Below are 8,556 nucleotides of genomic sequence, written 5' to 3' on the forward strand. Positions count from 1 at the left end.
GAAGTGTGTATTTTTGCTTCAAAAATCGCAGCACGGCTTGAAATTGGCGTGGCGCGATTTCCTTCGAACAGACTTCAAATTTTAAGCTTTTTGCACTCCAGAACAGTAAAAATTGCATGAGAACTCTATCAAAATGTCACAATAAGTCCCTAATATTACGTAATGACAGAATGTCATCAGTCAACATTTTTATTTGGTGGTTGTTCCTGAATAGATTAGCAACAAAGATGAATCTGTTTAGGAGAAATATTTTGGATTATAATGATTCTTTTAGTTCGGCCGCTTGCGGATTGGTTGAGGATCAAGATAATTTGTTCTTTTCTTGTGCTTTTTATGGTCAATCGTGGCTTTTAATATCGGAATGGTTAAGCATCTCAACGACTCTTCAAGGTTCCTTATTTGAGAATTTTCTTCAGTTTGGAGGTCTTGGGGGTTTTTCTAACAAGTCTCGTTTGGCTTTTATTATTATATGGATTTCATATCTTTTTACTATTCGGAAGGACTGCAAACTATGACATTTTCACAATAAATCAAAACAACTTTTATCTTTATTGGAAATGGTTAAACTCCAAACATTTTGGTGGTTTAAATCTTATTATGATGTTTTTGATTTTGAGTATTCGGTTTGGAGGTTAAATCCTATATTATGTTTTCAGGTTTTAATATATATTTTTTCTTGGCTACTTTGTGGTAGTTTGCGGATTGTCTTATTGTAATTTTTGGATACTTTAGCTTCCTTTGGTATATCTTGTGCTAGAGGAGCTTGTGTTGATTTTTAATATAATCAGTTTAGCTTCTTCAAAAAAAAAATTGAAAGCAACAAATCTTTATATTTGTAGTTTTAATCAAAATTAAAATTTCTTATAAAAACATTGTTTATAATTTTCAAACGTTAGAGAAATAAAAAGAGTAGAAAGACTAACATGTGAGTGCCTGTCTTTTCACTAGCTCGATAAATAGTTTATAATAATATTATAAGAAGCTCTCCAAAAAAATTCTAATTGAGAATGAAACCTGACACCTTGAGGAGGAGCTTACTTCAAGGTCCCAAGCCAACAACATCACCAGGCCAAGTTAACTTAAAAATTCATATTCAATTCATGTTTTGTTAACAAAGTGGCTTAAATATGTAAAAGGTCTCTGTAAGTTAGCACATCTTTGGTTTTAGTCTCCGTATTTTATTTTTTCTAAAACAACCCTTGGCCGTTGTTAATTTTTTATTTTCGTCCCTCTTAACTTCTGTTTCAAAAAACGTTGCTGGCAAACGTAGGCCTACGTGGCGAAGGTTGAGATGGTGTTAGTGGCTTATGTGGACTGATAGAATGACAAGTGAGTAGTTTGAGAGACCAAATCCAAAAACGCAAATGTTTATAGGGACGCAATTGAAAAAACGTAAACATCAAAATTTCAAATTTAAAAATAAGATCTTCTACTTCATCACTTTGTTTTCTCTTGTTCATCTCCCTTCCAATTTGTTTATCTCCCTAGAAAAAGCCCTGAAAAATGCTACAGGAACAACTAGAACAGTTTTTGTAAGTCCCAACATGAGAGGCTCAACCCAAAACGAAACAATGGTATGTTGAATTCCTCTAAGAGGAATTGGACACAACACAACCCATTGAAGAGGTCCTAGATACTGTTCCAAGAGCTTGGAAACAGTGTAGAGAATGAAAATGGCAAAAGCAAGACCCATATGTGCCATGGCTATGTATAGAGCGAGTCTACCTGAGGATCACTGAAAATTGTGTTTTTCCATCTGGGTCGACAGTGTTTTGAGCAGATGACGGCAAGTGGGGAATGTTGGAAGGAGCGCGGGGTGTGTCTGACGACGTGTAGGGTGGTTTGGTGCAGGATGGTTTTAATTAGGATGTGGATCAGAACATGCCTTGCCATGTTGGAGTAGTGGGAGCTTTTGGGTAAGAATATGAGAATAGGGAACAATTTTCATTTTGATGGAACATAACACAGAGCAGAGAGAAAGTGGATTTGATTTGTGTTTATGTTTATGTTTATGTGTCTGTGTTCCAATCCCGAACCTTGTTAAGGTGGTGGTTGTTATCGGAAACTCTTTGGGTTTTGACTATAAATAAGGGGTGATGAATTAATGATCATGAATGTTAGATGAAAAAATTGGCAAGGAGATTAATAGGAGAAAACAGAGGGATAAAGAAGAAGATCTTGTTTTTAAATTTGAAATTTTGATGTTCACGTATTTTCAATTTCGCCCCAGATAAAGTCAACTACTCACTTATCATTTTGTCAGTCCACGTAAGCCACTAACGCCATCTCAGCCTTAGCCACGTAGGCCTCCATTTTCCAGCAACTGTTTTTTTTAACAGAAGTTAACGTTAGGAACCAAAACCAAAAATTTAACAACTTAGAAGGGTTGTTTTAGAACAAAAAAACATACAGGGACTAAAACCAAAAACACGCCAACTTACAGGGACCTTTTATCTATTTAAGCCAAAAAAAAACTTTTTATTTTATTTTATGTTTTTACAACATTCTACACACTTATGCACAATTTCATTTAAAAATCCAACGGCTACACAATAGTTGACTTGAAAATAGAGACCAAAAGTGGTTACTGAAAATTTTATATTTTAGAGGGACTACAACAAAAAATTGGTATATTCATAGGGACCAAAAAGACATTTATCATTCTTTAAAAGTTCTCAATGAGTAACTATGATTTAAGATAGATTTAACATAAACATATCTGCAAAACTGTACGTAGCGTCAAACTAAAGCGCATAAATACATGTTTGAAATAAAAAGAAAACAAGAAGCTTAACAAAAGAAAAAAAATATGTTCTTTCAAACTCAAATATTTCTTTTCTTATCACCTTCTTTAACTCTACTACATGTTTCCACGCAAAATCACTCCCCGTTTTAGAAAACAAGCAAATTTCAAATATAAAACACTTGCTTCCAAGTTCATGACATTATTTAAGAATTTGTGATAAGGGATGTTAAATCCATAGTGTCTATGGGTTTAACTAACTATCTTATAACTCTAGACTATGCATTTTACTATCTCTAGACAGAGCAACAAAAAGATAAAACTGAGATACAAAGACTGAATGCTAATCCTTCATGCAGAGAATAAAAAAGATAGAACAATGCCAAAATTAATTCATCATCCAGTGTTTTCTCTATTTTTCAAAATAAAGGGTAGTAACCGAGAGAACAAGTTCCATGCATATTTGCATACACAAATCAATTCAAAGAATATAAAATTCCACTCATCGTTTCTTAATTTTGCTAAGTGTATAAAATCCCAATATAAAATTCCACAAATCAATTAATGAAGAGTAATGTACAAAATGATGATATTTTCAGAAAAAGAATCAAATTCATGAATTAAACAAAAAAAAAAACAATCAGAATCAAAATACACCACATAAAATAAAAGCAAAGACACCACCAGTGCCTTCTGCTGCAACAAATGCATTTAACTTTCTATTTGTTTGTTCCTGAGTCTCAGGTTCTGTATATTGAAGTCTGCTAGGTTCTGTATATTGAAATCCTTTGCCATTCAATTGTGATTTTCTATGCTTGAAAGCAAACTTATTTGCTTCAGATATTGACAAAATGGTCTTTTTGAGTGATGGACAAAATGAGCTTCAAGTATTTTAGACCGAAGTAAGGACTGGTCCCAATATAATAAACAAACTGCCTCAATAAAGCAAAGGCAAGCATAAATACAAACTAGAGGCTATGGCTAGACTGGAAGCATAATCACATTATGAATTTTTACTTCTGGTATCAAATATAACACGTATATTTCTAGTGCCTTTAGAAACCACAGAGGGTAGCAATTAAAATGGGAAATAAAAACTAGCTCACATTTCACGCGGTTCTTTTAACGCTACATCAAGTTTGTTATTTCATATAAAACTATTGTGACCACATCAAGGTCGATAAAAGCTTTCCGGTTCATAATGTTATGTTTCAAGATTTGAGGCAAACACTATGAAATTTATGCATAAATTAATTAGCAGACAGTTTAACAATCATACTAGTGACTTGGTTTAATAGATAAAGATTAATTCTAATTTTATAAAGTCAAATCACAACCCATTTGAAACAGGCGGCCTATATTTGTGTATTGTATAAAATGAAATGAATGAAGAGAGAATCAACAACTCGATTTATCTAATAAATGAGAATAGTATATCAATTTCTCGATAAAGAACAATAAAGATGCCGTAATTATAACAATCATAAAATAAATGACATAAACAGAAATGAACATATAACTTGAAATTGAGCCTAAAGTTCAAGTCACATCTACATAATCACATTAGAAACAAGGTGATACCAAACTCTCTCCGTAGAGTTTAGCGGTAATCCAATCTTCGATCTTTTGAGACATTCGAATCTTAAAAGTACCAGTTTTTAAACCATAAACTGAAAATTTTCTTTTCTCTTTTAAAGATGATGTACATGCCATCAACACTGGTCATCTTCAGAAATCCAAATTGGCCTGATAAATTGATAGGAGACAGCGTCTTCCATGTCATAAACACAAAACAATTTAATCCAAGACTCTTCATTTCCATACTCCTTCATCAACCAAACACCATAAAACTCAAGACCACAACTAGCACAGATACACTAACAATCCCTCAACACAGCCAAATCCACATTATACATATATTCCCCTCCAAAATTAGGAGGTACAAACAAAAGGAAGCTTGAACACAAATATAAAGCTGGTTTAGGATAAATTAGGAAGCTTAGAGTTTGAATTGGAGGAACCATGCTCACAAAAAAGACGAAAACAATAAGAGTATGAAAATTTGAAACTTAAAGCATAGACTGAATGTTGAAGTGTGTGATTCAATCTCTTGTAGGAGCATGCAAAGGATTCAGGCAAGTCTTTTCCTCTCAATTCACCAAGCCATCTCTTAACATCTTTTCAAGAAATAAAGAAACAGTGTCGTATAGCAATGGCAAAAGGACAACTAAGGCAGATTTCTTGTTGCTTGCAACACAAGTTACACATTAATTGAAGGCAGATATCAATATCTCTTAGCAAGATTGTTATCAGTAGGCATCTTCTTACAAGTCATTCTCCAAAATGTGAATGATTTGGCTAGGGGAATTGCAATTGCAAGGTTACAAATAAGCTTTGACCAATTAAAGAATCATTGGCAATGGAATAGTCAAAGTAATGAGGAGAGTAATCAAGTACAGGAATAAAACTAATCTTGAATTCCAAGCTCTCAATAAAACAATATAAATTGGACACACCTTCGGCAACAGAGTCAAGCTTTCGATTCCTTTATCAATCAGGTACGCTACATTTTCACCAATTGAATTAACAACACACCTCAGGAACAAAAACAGGTTCTTACATAAAAGATGTGTTTATGTGTATCAAGGCCATTCAAAATTAAGACTCCCAACAACCTCATCCATTTCCACTCTATCCTTTGTCACAATGGGACCACCTCATGGCACGCCAAAACTTTAATTTGTTGCAATAATCAATAACAGTAATATGGAAGCACGGTAATCATCCACCAACCTCAACAGTCAAGCGCTGCATGTTGTTTAAAGTAACAACCTACCACCAAGAGACGGCATCATCTTTCTCTAAATATGAGATTGTCAATGGTCAGAAAACAAAACCAAGACACTTCAAGTAGTATCGAATATTATTCCAGTAAATTAATTATTTTTTTCTATTTGAAGATGGAAATCAATGCCATCATATATTCATATTACATTATATATAAAAAAAATAAAAATTAAACCTTATCAATCCTTTTTTAAGATTCTCCGGTCTTAGGATTCAATCTAACCAAACCCTTGAGTAGGAAGACTATACCCATCAACCATCTCATCTTCGAAATATTTGGTCAACTGCTTCTTACTAACTCTCAACTAAGCATCTCTCTTTCTGTTTCCACCACTGGAATCAACTTCATTATGCTTGGGGTGCCTATGATGGACTTGACCAGAGTCTTTAGGACAAACAGAGAAAACAAGGACAGGGAGTAACAGTCACAAATATCAATTAGATCCAAACAATTAAATATCAATAAGTTTTTTTAAAATCAAAAGTGGTTTGGGTTGAATGAGGAACTGATAGAAACATGGTTTGTGGTGAACACACCAAATCAAAAACCAAAGGATTCTATTGGATAGTCTATTGGATTCTAAAGTCTCAACATTGCTATCTTTCTTAGAACGCTTAACATCACAGTATAAAGGAAGTGTGTTAAACAAATAAAGCATGGGATCCAATTGAAACACAAACCATGTAACAAACAAATAAAAGGAAAATAACTACAACTTCTCAATCTGAAGAATCAATTGACCATTAATTAACAATAATTCATAAAGTAACCATTAATTAGAACAAGTACAAAATAACTAGCATGATGCACTTGAATCTCATAACCAAATGACATAGCCCTCATCTAAATCCTAGCATCAAGACCAAAGTGATATTAACTTCTCAACGCATACTTCGGGGGAACCATTCCTTGGATTATAAGCACTCTTGTTTGGAACGTTAGTAAATCTAAAAGTACTATTTCTAGAATTGTAAACAATCAACTTCGTATCCCAATCCCTTGTAGACTCAAGCAGCACTTGACGATGATTGTCAAAAATATATACGGCCTTGGTAAACATATAATATTTACTAGGATCTGGCATGTAAGAAACGGTAAAAAAAATTGTCCAAACAACATGACCTAAAAATCTCTCAATACACCCGAGGTCAAGAAGTTATCTTCACTAACCTCTCCATAGTCAGGCTTAAAATCTCTTGATAAGATTCATTCCCTAAATCGATAGAAACAATGAAGCATGGGCAGAAACAATCGAGAGAAACAATGAATACTCAAGATCAAAATCCCTAATTTTTGAGTCTACAACTTGAGGTACAATCAACATTGCGAAGAGAACACAGAACTTGAATTTAAAACTAAAAAAACAGTAATTTTGCAAGTAAATTAGCCAGTGATCATGGTTCCAGCACCTTCATCAGTTAAAATCTCAAGTAACAATGAGTGTGGAACCGTACCATCAATAATACTTGCAGTTTTAACCCCTTGTGCTAGCGATCGTATGCAACAATTCACCTTAGGAATCATTCCACCACCAATAATTCCATCTTCAATCATCTTAGTCACTCCTTTAATATCAATTTTCTTCACCAAACTCTCTGGATCATTCCGATCTTCCAATATCCCCGCCACATCCGTCAACAGTATCAATTTCTCCGCTCCTAACGCCGCCGCCAATTCTCCGGCAACCGTATCCGCATTGATGTTGTACTGTTGTCCAGATTCATCAGCCGCAACAGATGTAACCACCGGAATGTGTCCGCTGTCGATGAGAGACCGGAGAACAGCCGGATCTACTCTTGCGACCTCGCCGACGAACCCTAGGTTTGAGGAAATAGGACTAGGACGTGCGGTGAGGAGTTTTCCGTCCATGCCGGAGAGACCGACGGCGGCGGTGGTGGCGGTGGCGCCGGCTTTGTTGATTAAAGAAACAAGGTCTTTGTTAACTTTTCCGAGAACCATGGAGACGATCTCCATCGTTTCAGCGTCAGTGACACGGAGGCCGTCACGGAAAACGGGCTGAATGTTGAGACAGCCGAGCCAGTGGTTGATTTCAGGACCACCGCCGTGAACCATGACAGGACGTAGACTGACACATGAGAGGAGAACGAGATCGTTAATGACGGAGGCTTGAAGCTCCGGTGACTTCATGGCGGCGCCGCCGTATTTGACGACGATGGTTTTGCCTCTGAATTTTTGGATGAAAGGAAGGGATTCAGATAGGATGTCGACTCGGAATTGACCTGGAGATGCTGGCTCGGGTGACACGGCTGAAGCAGATATGCAACGACAGCCATTGGATGGAAAAGAGAGGTTGGTTTGTTGCCGTTTGATTTTGATATTGGTTTTGGTTGATGAGATGAATGGGAGTGGAGCTCCCAAGATGTTTGGGAAGGTTTTTGCAGCTCCTCCCAACATAGCGTTACAGTTACACGCACGCTTGCACTGCCAGCCCAACTTGTACTGAATGACTCAAACAATCAAATACCACTAGGGTTTACGGGGATATAATTGATTTTCCACGTGCCATTCTGCAGTTTTATTAAAAAAACTCAAATTTTGATTAACAAAAAGATTTGATTCCCTTTATTTTGTTAAACAAAGTTAAACAAACATTGAAGATTAACTCAGTTGGCACATAAACCACCACAAACATTAATCAATTTTTTAGTTTTTACTTTTTTTTTATTTGGTAGTGGCCGGGGTCTGAACCACAGACCTTGCATATTTTAATTTTATATTTTATGCATTGTCCCAACCAACCGATCTACTATTATGCATTGTCCCAACCAACCGATCTAAACTCACGAGGACAGTTTTTAACCTTTTATTATTTTGATAAAAATTACGGTACGGTATATATATCATAATTTCAGGGTGTTGTCAAGAATTTTTAGAGTGTGACCAAAAATTGTAGTATTGTCTTGTAACAAAAATTTATGATGGGAGAATAGTGTTTGAGTTTAAT

The 8,556-nt window shown here is 35.3% G+C and overlaps 1 pseudogene across 1 annotated transcript; it reads right to left on the reverse strand.

Annotated features, from left to right (window-relative positions):
- Window positions 1–6,859: 6,859 nt before the first annotated feature.
- Window positions 6,860–8,037, reverse strand: LOC146936746 (acetylglutamate kinase, chloroplastic pseudogene; annotated as a pseudogene). Its single transcript, XR_015030707.1, has one exon. The product of XR_015030707.1 is annotated as an acetylglutamate kinase, chloroplastic pseudogene (transcript).
- Window positions 8,038–8,556: the final 519 nt, after the last annotated feature.

The sequence above is a fragment of the Medicago sativa genome, chromosome 3 (genome assembly GCF_051527215.1).
Source record: "Medicago sativa cultivar Bolivia chromosome 3, Bolivia_mono, whole genome shotgun sequence".
Taxonomy (NCBI): domain Eukaryota; kingdom Viridiplantae; phylum Streptophyta; class Magnoliopsida; order Fabales; family Fabaceae; genus Medicago; species Medicago sativa.